At 40.5% G+C, this 13,963-nt stretch overlaps 1 long non-coding RNA gene and 1 pseudogene across 1 annotated transcript; both read left to right on the plus strand.

The window, feature by feature from the left end:
- Nucleotides 1–5,457: 5,457 nt before the first annotated feature.
- Nucleotides 5,458–11,079, plus strand: LOC117402948 (uncharacterized). The gene is made up of 2 exons (XR_004544518.1): nt 5,458–5,757; nt 10,006–11,079. It is a non-coding gene; the product is annotated as an uncharacterized LOC117402948 (long non-coding RNA).
- Nucleotides 7,040–8,320, plus strand: LOC117402934 (charged multivesicular body protein 3-like; annotated as a pseudogene).
- Nucleotides 11,080–13,963: the final 2,884 nt, after the last annotated feature.

Raw genomic sequence — 13,963 nt, forward strand, 5'->3', positions numbered from 1 at the left:
TCATCAGGCACACTACATTGTGCACTAGAAAAAAATATATACATCAAAAAACCCTTCAACTTAAATATTGACCTATGTTTTGTTTTAAGAATTTAACTGAGAATTTTTTAAACGATTGATCTGAACTAATAGATTGAACTATGGATATTGATACTTGTCTGAATAATGTGCTGGTGTCTCTGTAGAAGTACAACGAAACTGATCTACTTTCTGAGCACCTGAATGCAATTCTGCCCTTTGATCACATGCCATTTGTCTTCTGTGTCTTTGATCTCAAGCAGATGTGGTGCTTTTAAAACCCCCTCTCCCTGTCTGTAGCTAAAGCCATGAAATCGGGTGACAGAGGTTTTCAATTAGGCACCCTTATGATTTTTTCTTTGTTTGTTTGTTTTACAACAGATCTAGCAAAAAGACAGCTAAATCCATTTAATTGATGACCACCCCTCTTTATAAAATGTCCTTTTACACAACAATATTTCTTTTGAAATCGCACAAATCTCTCCTATAATTGCACACGCTAAAGCAAACCGCTTGTGGTCCGTAAGCAAACAACCCATATGAGTGCTCCTGAGAACCATCTCCATTTTATTGAGACATTTTATGCACCAAAATGACCTTGACATGTATCCTGCAGCCTGCATTCTGGTGCATACAGCCATTAACACAAACAACATCATCATAGCTTCTAAACCCAAGGACGCAGCTGTAAATCAAGTGAAGACAGACTTAAGACACAGGGTAGGAAACACTTCTTTATAATCCAGGTCTGGCAATCTAACATGAAACAAGCAATGTGATTGGTCAAGCAAGGTTCCAGCTGTCTGTATATCGGATGGATATGGACTGTTGGAGCTTGTTACATAATAGAAATCAACACTGCCTCACAGAATTTAAAGTACCGGTAGTCATGTCGTTTACAATTACAGATGTACAGTAACTATAAAACTGAGTGACCAATTACCAGCAAAAAAATCCCAAAAGTAGAACAATCAAATTAACTGGAAAATAGCAAAACTGAAACAAATAACAAAAAAAAAACAAAAAAACGACTGGCTGAAACAAAAAACAAATTGTCTCAACTGTGGAAAATGCACATCTTAAAAAAATCTTTATAAAATACTAAGGGTTTTCTATAGAAATGTAAGAAATCGAGACTATAACATTTTAAGCTGCAATCGTCTCTGAGCTGGAATAAACCACTGTCTAAATGAAAACAAAACTGGGGAATCTATCTGTCAATATATGCACTGAGAGGAAAAAAAATTAACTTAGTGCCGTCTCCACTCCACCACCTGGTGGATCTTTTCAATGGCAATGTACAATTCAACACAATATAAAAAAAATAAAGATTTACTTACTTTTGCATGTTTCAATTAAACGAATTTATTCAACTTAGTGTGTAGTTCAAAGTTATAAATGGGACTACTTTATTTACTGTTTCACCTGCATTGTAAGTGCAAAAAGGCCCTTCAGGATGTCCATATATGTCCAATATAGTGACTTCTCGGGGGCTGGAGGCACTCGATTTCGAATACTGGATGTACACGGACACCCTGTCGGGCCTTATTGCATATATATGTATATATATATATATATATATATATATATATATATATATATATATATATATATATATATACATCAACTAGCCAACTTCCCAACGTTTCGGTATGTTTAACATATCTTTGTCAGGGGAAAGTGTGTTTGAAAACAAACATTCGCATTGAATGTTTTTCTTTGTGCATTTTTACCTCTAACCAAACCTGTTCTTGGATTTTGTGGAAGCATGTAATTTTTTAATTCTTTCGCTACAAACCTATTTTTATATAATCTAGCTGCCAAAATTCTCACTTCTATTTTTATGCTGTTATTGTTAGTTTTTACTTCTTCATATGTATTTATATTTTGCAATTCAGTCCCTTCTGCTTTTGTATAATTATATTTGTTTATTAGTACCACCCCAGAACCTTTATCTGCTGTTCTTATAATGATACTACTATCCTCTATTCCTTTAGCTCATTCTTAGTTACATTTAATTTACCTTTACTTCTTAAGCCTGTTACTATTTCATTTCTAACTACTTCAATATACATGTCTAACCATGTGTTTCTTCCCTCTGGAGGAATCCAATGATGCTTCTATTAATTTGTATTCCATATTCACACACATATTCTGATTCTGTGTGTGTTTCATTATAAAACTATTCCACCATTCGCTATTCCATTCGCTATTCCAATTCTTTTAATTCTGTTATTAACTGAATTTATTTATGTATCTTCTTGCCGGAACAAACTTGACACCCTTGCATAATAATGCTTTCTGTGAGTTTGTTAATGTTTTATCAGATAAATTGCGTCCAATTCATCTTCTCTTTGTTTGTTCTAACTTTGATATTCTTACTTGTGTACGTACACCTGATTGTTAGTTACTTCTTCATTACTAATATTATTTGATGATTTTCCTTAATCCCTATTCCGCATTCTTTTCTTTTTGTATGTATGTATTTGTTTTTTTATCTTGATTGCAGTTAATATATTTGATATGTATCTATTGCTATTGCATTGAAGTATAATTAATTCAAGATTATTATTTTTATATAACAGATTAATTGGTTCTCCATTACATGGAACTGAAGTTCCCTTTAAATTCGAAGATGACCACCAATCAATACTTATGGGATATGCCTGCCTTAGGTAGGTGTTCGCTGAGCATTTTATGTCAGAGCTGCCGATAGGCCCCTCCGTGGAATGACGTCCTCGGTCCCGCCTGCCGAGGGAATAAGTAGTCGTTCCGCGGAGCTCACTTCCTCTTTTGCCTCTCCCCTACGGTAAGGTACTCTTCCATGTCACTAACCAGAGTGTGTTATTCGAAAAGAGCTCTTCTAAGTCGACTGCAATTCCCTTGAATTCATGCTGGAATCAGCGGCTCCATTTTGAGTGTCTTTTTCCTTCTTCTTACTGTCTGCTTCGCTTGTGTCGCAGACCGTCTTTTCTTGGCTGTCCGTCGTATGAGTGTGACTGCCAGGGAGGGCTTCGGTCCCCGGGGTTACACCGCATAGCCTTTCGGCTGTTGATCTGGGCACAGACGCATTAACTATCCCTCCGGGTTGTTTACCTTCCCGAAGTGGTGAACTGGGCAGCGGACCTCCTCTTGAGGGAAGCCCAGGTCGATCTCTTTGCCTCAGCAGAGACAACTTATTGCCCCCTGTGGTTCTCCCTTCACAGTTGCGGAGGTCCACTAGGCGTCGATGCCCTAGCCAAAGAATGGCCCAAAGCGCTTTTATACACTTTCCCAGCGATACCGCTGCTCCCTGCCTTTCTGGAAAAGGTCAGGAGAGAGAAAGCAACACCTCTCTTGTTGGCCCCCAGATGGCCCAGGAGAATCTGTTTTTTAACCTTTGCCAGCTGCTGCAGGGCCAGCCTTGGGAGATCCCACTACGCACAGATCTTCTCAGTCAGATGCAAGGCACCCAATGGCACCCAGAACTGGGTAGCCTCCAGCTGTGATTCTGGCCCATGAACGGGACCGTCTGTCCGCCTTAGGGCTCTCAGATGCGGTAGTTAATACACTGCAGAACACTAGGGCTAGAGCATTATATGCTTACATTATATGCTAGAGCATTATATGCTTACAAATTGAGGTATTTTCAAAAGTAGTGTATGGCCAGAGGCCATGACCCTATCTACTGTCTCATAGCAATTATTTTACAGTTTCTGCTAGCAGTGGGCAGGTCCCCCTCTATGCTGAAAGTGTACCCGGTTTCTAAAGGGTGCTCGCAGACTGCGTCACCATAGAAGGGACATCCTCCCCAAGTGGAGTTTAGACATGGTACTGGAGGCTCTCTAAGGCCCTGTTTGAGCCTATACATTCCATAGAGCTGAAATATCTCTCTATGTAGTCAGCCTTTTTAGATGGCATTGAGAGTGTATCTGGATAGGCACTGCGTCAGTCTGACCAGCTCTTTGTTTGCTTTGGTGAAAGGACCCTAGGGCAAGATCTCTCGAAACAGCGACTGGCCCACTGGATTGTGGACACAGTATCGACTGCTTATAATGAGGCTAACCTACCCCCACCGGGGAGGGTGGCCGCGCATTTTACTAGAGGGGTGGCTACGTCATGGACGCTTTTTCGAGGCGCATCATTGACTGACATTTGTAATGTGGCTAGCTGGGCTACTCCACATACATTCACCAGGTTCTACCGAATCAATGTGATAGATCCTTCTACGCTTTCATTAGGCACAAGGGTCCTTGAGGGTGCACACTTGCACCACCAACACTAGTTGGCGGTAGCGAGGCGTCCCTCATATGCTGTCCGCTCACGCTCCCTCGCGATGGCTCCGGTATACTTTCCCAAAAGTATTGGTTGATGGTCGTCTTCGAATTGAAAGGGAATGCTAGGTTACGTAACCCTGGTTCCCTGAAAGAGAAACCACCAAACCTTGCGAGGTCGCATCACTCACATTCGCGGAACGACAACTTATTCCCTCGGCAGGCCGGATAGAGGACGTCATTCCACAGAGGGGCCTATCGGAAGCTACCACAGACAAAAAGTTTGAGAACTGCTGTTCTATACTGTTCTTCCGATAAGAGTAGATTATAGACTTGTAAAGAGCAGGACTGTAGGACCCAGGGGAATCCTTTTTCTGGTCAAATTAATTAAGCAGTAAATGATTAATGTTTAACAGTTAGTGGGGTTATATAAACTAGCTATTCTTTGTGAATGAAGGTGAGCACTAGACAAGGTGGGGGGGGGGGTGCTGCTGCTGTAATTTGCTTGAAAGAAAGAAAGAAAGAAAGAAAGAAAGAAAGAAAGAAAGAAAGAAAGCTTTCACTCCTATCTGCAAAAATAAATACACATCTTGCCTGAGAGAGCACCAATGACTTTCTTTATATTCTTTTTATGTTTGTTTTTCTTTTTATTTCCTTTGAGTTCCTAACATCTTTGCTCACTGCACACGGAATATATTTTGCAATTTGCTCTAAGAGAAAAAATATCCTTGCATTATAGCTCATACTATCAATTGTGTATAATTACTGCACCTTTATACTCTGCCATAGTATTGCATCAACCTAATAGGTGTTCTGGGTTATTGATATTTATTGAATACTGTCTTGCCTGATTTGTATAATATATTGTTACTTTTCCTTGCTTTATGATGCCGAGCTCCACAGACCGGCTGGTTTTTGTGTTTAGCTGAAACAGATGTTGGTATGGTACTTGTTCATTTGCATACATTTCTTTCATTTTATACACTTGTGAAGCTCCAACACATCCAAACAGTTTTATGACCCAGTAATTTATTCCAGCTATCGCTGCAGTAGTGGCAGTGAAGAAATGCCCCAAGACTCTCATATTGAAGAATCTGCTTTGCATAACAATGAGATCAGATAATACTGAGAGACAGAGAGACAGTGAGAGGGAGAGAGAGACCTGCAACAGAACTGAGATAGCAAAAAACACTGCAATGTTACTTCACCAATCCTCATAGGGAAAATGCAACAGTGTACTTCATACTGGGACAAACAAGGTGCAGCACAAAACAAATTAGCCTGCCGCAGATCGCTGCTCAGGAAAGTCAGCTTGATTATCTGACTGTAGCTGAAAAACCCAAACAGAGGCGAATCCGAACCATACAGAACTAGTGAAATACAGAGAAATCCGAGAGGAATGCTCTATCAGGACGGCAGAACCAGGAAGATGTCATGTGGAGAAACTGCAAATATTTTTTAAGGAAAAAGAAAAAGGTACAGAAAGGTTTGTATACTGCAGCTTGCCGCCTCATGTTTTTGATATTTCTGTTTTATTTGCAGCACTATGACTTGTCAGGCCACTAAAGACCATTGGATATGGAAAAGAGAGAGAGAGAGAGAGAATAGAGAAAGAGCAATAGAGAATGGTCAAGAGCACACATAACAGGATATTAAGCAAGTAAGAAATGACATGTAGATGATAAAAAGTATTCTTTAAATATGTTTCCAATACCGTACATAAAGCCAGTGTAACAGGGCTGGACACCGCAAGCGAGTTTCTTAATCAGTAGGCAAAAGAGCCAGGCTTGTCTGCATTCGTTCCTTAAAGACAGCGCATCACACAACACTGCCTGTTATGCTCCAACCCCTTTAATCTCGCTGATCTACGAGATTTGAGTTACACATCAATGTAACAGGGCGAGGGGCTGGGTGCGAACCAATGACCTTGCACTCAGCAAGCGAGCATCTTAACGACAATGCAAAAGAGCCAGGCTTGTCTGAAGTCGTTCCTTAATGGAAGTGCATCATACCACAGTGCTTGTTACACCAGCAACAGTTAATGTTTTGATTCTCATTGTGTGTGTGTAACAGGGCAAGGTGCCCTGTACATTGTTTTGTTTATTTTATTTTAGAACGGAGTCCCCTCCGCCCCTGTGCAGTGTATTTTGTATTTGTTTTGTATTATGGTTTATTTATTGTAATTTGTGACAGCGTACCGCCGTGTTCTTGTTTTGTTTATTTTTAAAACGTGTCCTGGCAGAGGCGAGATCGGTGCTCGTTCTCTGCCAGGAGTAATGAACTCGTGCAGAAGGTGGCCATCTCCCGAATTAATTAAGTGATTAATTTTGTTGCTAGTCAGGAGATGTTCACCTGAATATAAAAAGCCTGCAGCTCTCCAGCTCGGGGTGGGGTGTTTTAGGAGCGGAGAGAGAGTGAGAGGAGTGAGAGGAGTGAGAGGAGTGACGGAGAAAACAAGTGTAAAATTAACATAGGAACAGTGAAGGCAATCTGCCCAGCCTGACCTGTGTTTTATTTATTTTGTGTGCGTGATCTGTTTTTGTTAAACCTTTTTATTTTGCTCTGTGAGCAGTGTTTTGTTAAAACCTTTTTATTTTATTTTTGTTATTTAAAAATAAAAAGACGCGCCGCGTCATTTACTTTAATCCGCAGTATTGGTTTGTTTTCGTGCCTGCTTCTGCCGTGACGTCACCACTCGTACACCCTGTCACAGTGTGCTACTCTGTAAAGACAGAGGAAGCAGGAAGCAGGAAGTAGGAAGTGAGATATTGTTGTATTATTTTTATCACCAATACAGGGGCTGGTTTGGTGATTGTATATTTTGTTCAGATTACCTGTAGAAAATGGGACTGTTCAGGAAATCACAAGACAAACCCCCGAAAGAATTGGTTAATGAATGGTCTTCCAAGATGCGAAAAGAGATGCGATTGATCGACAGGCAAATAACAGACATTCAGAGGGAAGAAGAGAAAGTGAAGCGTTCAGTTAAGGATGCTGCCAAGAAGGCCAGAGGGACGTGTGTGTTATACTAGCAAAGGAGGTTGTTCAGTCGAGAAGGGCCGTTAACAAACTATACGCTTCCAAAGCTCGGATGAACTCTGTGCAGCTCAGCATGAAGAACCAGCTCTCTGTTCTGTGAGTAGCGGGGACTTTGCAGAGGAGCACAGAGGTCATGAAAGCCATGCATAACCTGGTGAAGATCCCAGAGATCCAGGCCACCATGAGGGAGCTCTCCAAAGAAATGACGAAGGCCGGTATCATTGAGGAAATGCTGGAAGATACTTTTGAAGGAATGGAGGATCAGGATGAAATGGAGGAAGAAGCAGAGATGGAGGTGGACAAGATTCTGTTTGAGATCACTGCAGATGCCCTAGGTAAAGCCCCCAACAAAGTCACAGACGCCCTCCCAGAGATGGAGCCTATCGGAGCCACAGCAACATCCGAGGACGAGGCGGAGGAAGATATCGAGGAAATGCAGTCCCGACTGGCAGTCCTGCGCAGCTAAGCAGGGCTACAGCAGCTCCTCTTCAGAAACTGTCCAGAACACAAGAGACCGATGATGTGTCAGGTTTTTCTGGCCTATTCCAAAATCTGGCATTGTCTTTTCCTCTTAATTCTGTGCTGTCAATTCCTGCACTTTACCAGTTTCAAGTCTACTGGATATCCCTTTTCTTCACTGGGTTTTATATTTATGGCAGTGATTTCAAAATCAGAGGTTGTTTAAGAACACTAGAGTCTACATGTATGAAATACAACCTGGTCTTGTTTTCTGCTTTTGTGGCACTATGTATATCTATGTATTATATATTTTCTTTGGAAAGAGTTACATGCAGAATGCTTCAGAAGAAGATATTTTACACTTACAATAATGTCATCCAGAAAGCCATTTGACTGTTGAGTGAATGTCATTATGAAATCTGTTTAAATATGTTATGTAGTAGGTGATAACTACCCCACATCATTCATAATGAGAAATGTTTTTTTTTTTTTAGTACTTTATTTCAACAGAATTAATTTGTTCTCTGGTATTAAAAACCCTATACAGTCAAGATTAGAAAAAAAAAAAAAAAAAAAAGTGCTACTCTGTAAATGCACCATCACGGAATTCTGATAATCGCATGGAATATGTGTAAAGATCTGAGAGTATTATCAAACTGCCAGGCTTAGTTTTTTGCTAGAACTTTGGATTTGATGCATCGTGACATAAAATCCATGCCTGCCTCAGATACCATCCACTTGAATAACCACGGGCCGAATCTTCAGACCAGAGTGTCTGTAGTCAGAGCCGCCTTAGAGACAACAGGAACCAACAAGCATGACGTGAGTCTGGAAAAATATTTAGGGAATAACATCTGTAAGTGTTACCTTGTTGCTGGCACAACTTAACATTGCTCTGTTCATATTTTGAGATAGAGTACAGTAAAATTTCTGGGGTTTTTGTCTGCATTGCATTTTCAGTTGAAGGTAAAACTTTTTTAGTTTCATTACTGTTAGCTATATCTCAACCATGGTAACAAATACTGTTCATTTTGTTTTAACAGTTAGTTCATTTATTTATTAAACCTTGGTTTTAAAATCCATCTTTTTGTTAAATCCATGACGTGACAGTTTGCACTGTAGCCTCAGAAGTCCTTAACAACGCTACATATGCATAGCAACCATTCATAGCAACACTACATTTCCCTAGCAATGGCTCTGACCTCTGATGCTGACTCTTCACCTCTGAACTTTCACAAACACCTCAGAAAGAAAACAGGTTTAATAAAGGATGTAGTAGAAAACAAATGTCTGCTCAGCTTAATCAAGTGGTTTCCAGACTTTTGCTAATCTGCTTATAAACTAATAAAAAAAGGGTATAATCAAATAAAACCTGATCTAATTTGCTAAACATTACCATAAATAAATATATATATATATATATATATATATATATATATATATATATATATATATATATATATATATATATATATTGTGACCATAGACGTGGGCTGGTCACGAATGGTAAATATGTGGGTCCTAGCATATTATGGTATACAGGACCGGGGCACTGGAAAGTGCCGGATTGAGCAGGGAAAGACTACATCTCCCAAGAGACAATGCGGGAGTTGTAGTTAATAGGGCCTACAAAAATGGCAGCCACCAAAGAAACTACAAGGGCCAGGGGTACAAGGGTTTAATTGAAATGTAAACCAGCACAGCTGCAGGTGTTTAAGATGTGTTAGTTTTGTAAGTGGCTGGACTGGTTTACAATAAAAGGAAATTATCTCCTTTGTTCAGGGTCAAGCTGGGGGAGGCTTATGGGGGTTGCGGTTAGACTTTGTGGAGAAAGGAGAAATTAAGGAAAAGACAAAAAGAAATACGGTGCAACAAGTTTAAAACTGGTAAGTAGCTTAGCTACCCAGTGAATAAGATAGATAAGGGGGGGGGGGGAAGTCAGATCTCCGAACTGAGATAGATATTGTTTAGTTTAGTTTAGTTTTTTTTGGTATAAACAAATATACGGGCACCGTACTGTTTTATTTCATTTCTGTTGTTCTGTGATTCTGTCTTACACCAAAGAAGACAGTGAAGACGGTCCTGCAAGTGACAGACTTACCCCGGTGTGTCACAATATATATATATATATATATATATATATATATATATATATATATATATATATATATATATATGGGTATATAATAAATTATAATGTAGTAATATATTTCTCGAATTTTTTTTTTTTTTAAAGGGGAACATTCACTGGTCACTAAATTTACCACCCCACCCCACTGTGTGTGGCAAGTATTATGACCCCTCCTCCTGGCTCCACTGTGAGTGTGTGGCTCTGCAGCACATGTGGCCCTAATATGTGCTGCACAAGAAGAAAGGAAGTTACTATATTGTGTGGCAGCAAGAAGGAATCTAATTTCACTGGAGTCAAATTTAAAAATTCAGTTTGAACTGGCTGTCTTTATACTTTCCAGACTTGTACTGTACCCTGTTCCCTCGCCTGACTTCCTTCCTGTGTTACATGCAATAGGACCCCACTTCCATTCACAATGTTTTTCAATGTGCAAGTGTAATGGGAAGTGTTGTGTGATGCACTGCCGATATATATTTTGTTCTCCGGCAGTGAGATAAGATGAGGTTAAAAGGTCTAAAACCACCAGCTATTTTGCATTGTGGTTAAGACACTTGCTTGTGGTATGTGGTGTCGTAGGTTTGCACCAAGTTTCCCTCCACTACATTGGGGCCTTGACCCGGATCTCAAAACCCGGTTGAACAGGACAGGACACTCAGGTGGGGTGTTATTACCTGTAACACAGGGGGAACATACAGTATTGTGCCAGAAATGAATGGTCCTTCCCTAAGTAGGAAAAAAGAAAGACACTGAAGAACTGCTTTGAAAGCCCTGGTTTGTACAGCTTTAAGCCTGTTTCGTTTTGTTTCTCAATTACCATATTATTTAGGCCCATCAATGCCAGTCATTACAACTGAGCAGAAAACTGTGTGCCATTGAATGTATATAAAATACCACACTGCAAATGTCTGTATATCAAAAGTAAACTCTCTGCATTTGGGATTAGCATGATTGCTTCCTCCGGGGAGCTCTATTCTTGCTTTATTTATCAAGCTTATAGACACTTGCTGATGCTCCGTTTCCTTCCCTGACCTAGATTTCAGTCCAAACATCTGAAAATGTGTTTGCGTGTCCCGCTTCTCTCCACTGCTTATGTTCTTGTCATTAATGGAGTTGCTTGCTGTTGAGAGCCCTACTTTGTATGCCACTGTGTACAGTATGAATAAACAGTGAATCCCTGTATGGTCTTTGTTGTGACAGGTTGAAAACTCAAATGTATTCAATATGAAGAAGAACTGATGATCCAATCTAGATAAACTGGTGGACAGTTACTCAGTTAGGGACAGACTATGTTTCTATTGCTTTTGAATCTTTGAATCAGAAGTAGTTCAGTAATCAGTAATGTCTAGGCCCCTGTAGGGCTATAACTAATGGTCACATTTGTGATACAATTTTGTAAAACACTTAGGGATAGATTCTCAAAGCTATTTACTCCAAATCATCATTAGCTCATTTATTTTAGAAAGAAAAAACACACCCAATAAAGTTACCAAGCCTGAAAATCACAATCCAGACATTCTTAATTAAGACTATACAGTGAGGGGCTTTGCTGTGGGTTATGGAGGCAAAATCGACAGGCAAAATCAACAGGGACTCATCTCATTACAGCAACCCCTACTGGCCAGGCATCTAGTGAGCTCAAGTCAACACTCGCAGGGCTGGCCTTTGTGCTTCTGACACAGGTAGCTCGCCTATATCTGCTGTGGAGATCTTGAATCTAAAGAGGTGATTGGTTTGGGGATCAGAAGACGTCCACTGACCTTCAATTAAAAAAAAGGATATTTTAATTTCCTAGGAGTTATTTTTGCTTTGACTCGGATGAAGTACCAACAAAGACTGTACCTGTTGATCAGCATATAGGCTTTTCATTTTGCAGTTTATTTTGTAGAAAAAGGGAACTTTTGCTTACTTCTTCTTCCCAAAACTGTGGTTGTGTAGCAGATTAATGGTGTGGGTGTCTGATAATGATCACAAGGCTGAGAGCTTTAATGCAGGATGCATTTGCACTGTAGTAGCCTAACTGGGGGCCATACTGCAGCTGTGAAATGGTTCATTAGTTACAGGAAATTTAAATCCTACAGATGTCGAACAAAAATTATTTCCCAGAAGCAGATGGAGCTGGAAGCTGTTAAGTGTGACAGCTCTGGCCGCTCCAGACCACTCTGTTTTTACAAGAGGAGCACTACCCTGTGAAAACCTTTCAAGTCATTTTTAACTGGCTGGTAAACAAAGCATTAGCTGGATTTGCACTTTATCTATCTCATACAAATAGCCTTTGAAATTAGCTTTGTTCCACATCTGTCTGTTTGTTCAAATGTTAGTGTTGATTTAAAAACCATTGTGGCAAAGTTGAATACTGTATAGTTTAGGATCTAATATTGTTTACTGACAGATTTTGGTTTATGTGAGTTATTTTAAATGCAGCTAATTATCCTGGCGACCTATACAAGCAGTTGTAATAAGGGCTATTTTGTGGTAAGCTCCACGCCATGAAATGCACTCAACCCGAAGATGAGTCAACAGCGCTCTGTTTGGTTTCTTTTTTCTTTCCAGGCATGTATCTCGAGTCAAGCCATCTGAAAGTGTCTGCTTTCATACAACCGATGCACAGTTACAGGTTCATTTTTTTCTCCAGATCAGCATTATTTATAAAGCAACCAGTCGGACCACATTTTTAAAACTTTTTATATCGTGACAGCAAATAATGTGAAACAGGAAAAACTATTCGAGTTGCTTTATCGGCAGCACAAACTCAAAGGGTTGTATTTTTGCAAGAGGGTTTGATTGAATAAAAATGACTGTATAGGGTACACTGGTGCGAGGTCAGCGCCATTTCAAGAGCACTCCAGGGTGAATATCTGCCATGCATTATAGCTTTACTGTAACTCCAAAGCTAACCCTGATTCACTATTACAATGTAGGCCAACTGTACCTAATGGAAAACATTTTCCCTTGTAAAAGTGTAGTATTTTTTGCACAGTATCTTTGTGGTTTTATCATGGTTGTACCATTGTTATACTATGCATTTACCATAGTTGACCCTGGTTTGCCGTGTTTATTAATATGCTTTACCATACCTCGCTATTCCTTACAATGCTTGCCTGTGCTTTATTACACTTTGCTATGCTTTTACTATGGGAAACATCTATAAGGTTTATGGCAGTAATAGATGTGGCCCCTCTGTATCTGGAGCTGATTCCTGAGCCCTTGTTATGCTTCTGCACTTGTCCTGACATTTCTAAAGCTCTCTCAGATCAGCTCTGCATCGAAATTCTTTTCATCATTACTAAACAAGAGTGCCAGCAGGGACTCAGCATCCACTGTGAGAGAGGGAACAGAGGAGCTTGTTTAGCAGGTCGGGATGGAAACCATTTCCTGTTTGTTTCTGAAGGCTTTTTAATCAGTCTCTCCACTCGTCACATAGCAACATTCTCCCAAGTCCAGTCATCTTTTGTATTGTATTTTTAAATCTATGGCCCACCACAGTATTTCAACACTGTGTTTTGCAGTTTCCCCATGCTTTTCTCATGGTTATACTATGCATTTACCATAGTTTACCCTTGTTTGCCATGTTTATTCATATGCTTTTAGAAAAAAAGAAACAAGGACCAGGGGTCACAAATGGAGATTAGATAAAGGAGCATTCAGGACCGAAAATAGGAGGCATTTTTTTACACAGAGAATTGTGAGGGTCTAGGGGCTCCCGAGTGTTGCATCCAGTAAAGGCGCTCTGTGTGGAGTGCAGGACATGCCCTATAGTCTATTCTGAGTCGAGTCCAGGCTATTCCTTTGCCTGACCGAGGACAGGAGCTTCCAGAGGGCGGCACTCAATTGGCAGAGCGCCGCCCGGGGGGAGAGAGGGTTAGGTCGGCCAGGGTGTCCACGGCTCACCGTGCACCAGCGACCCCTGTAGTCTGGCCGGGCGCCTGCGGGCTTGCCTGTAAGCTGCCCGAGAGGTGCGTTGTCCTCCGACGCTGTAGCTCTTGGGTGGCTACATGGTGAGTCCGCAGTGTGAAAAAAAGCAGTCGGCTGACGGCACACGCTTCGGAGGACTGTGAGGGTCTGG

Source organism: Acipenser ruthenus, chromosome 10, assembly GCF_902713425.1.
Source record: "Acipenser ruthenus chromosome 10, fAciRut3.2 maternal haplotype, whole genome shotgun sequence".
Taxonomy (NCBI): domain Eukaryota; kingdom Metazoa; phylum Chordata; class Actinopteri; order Acipenseriformes; family Acipenseridae; genus Acipenser; species Acipenser ruthenus.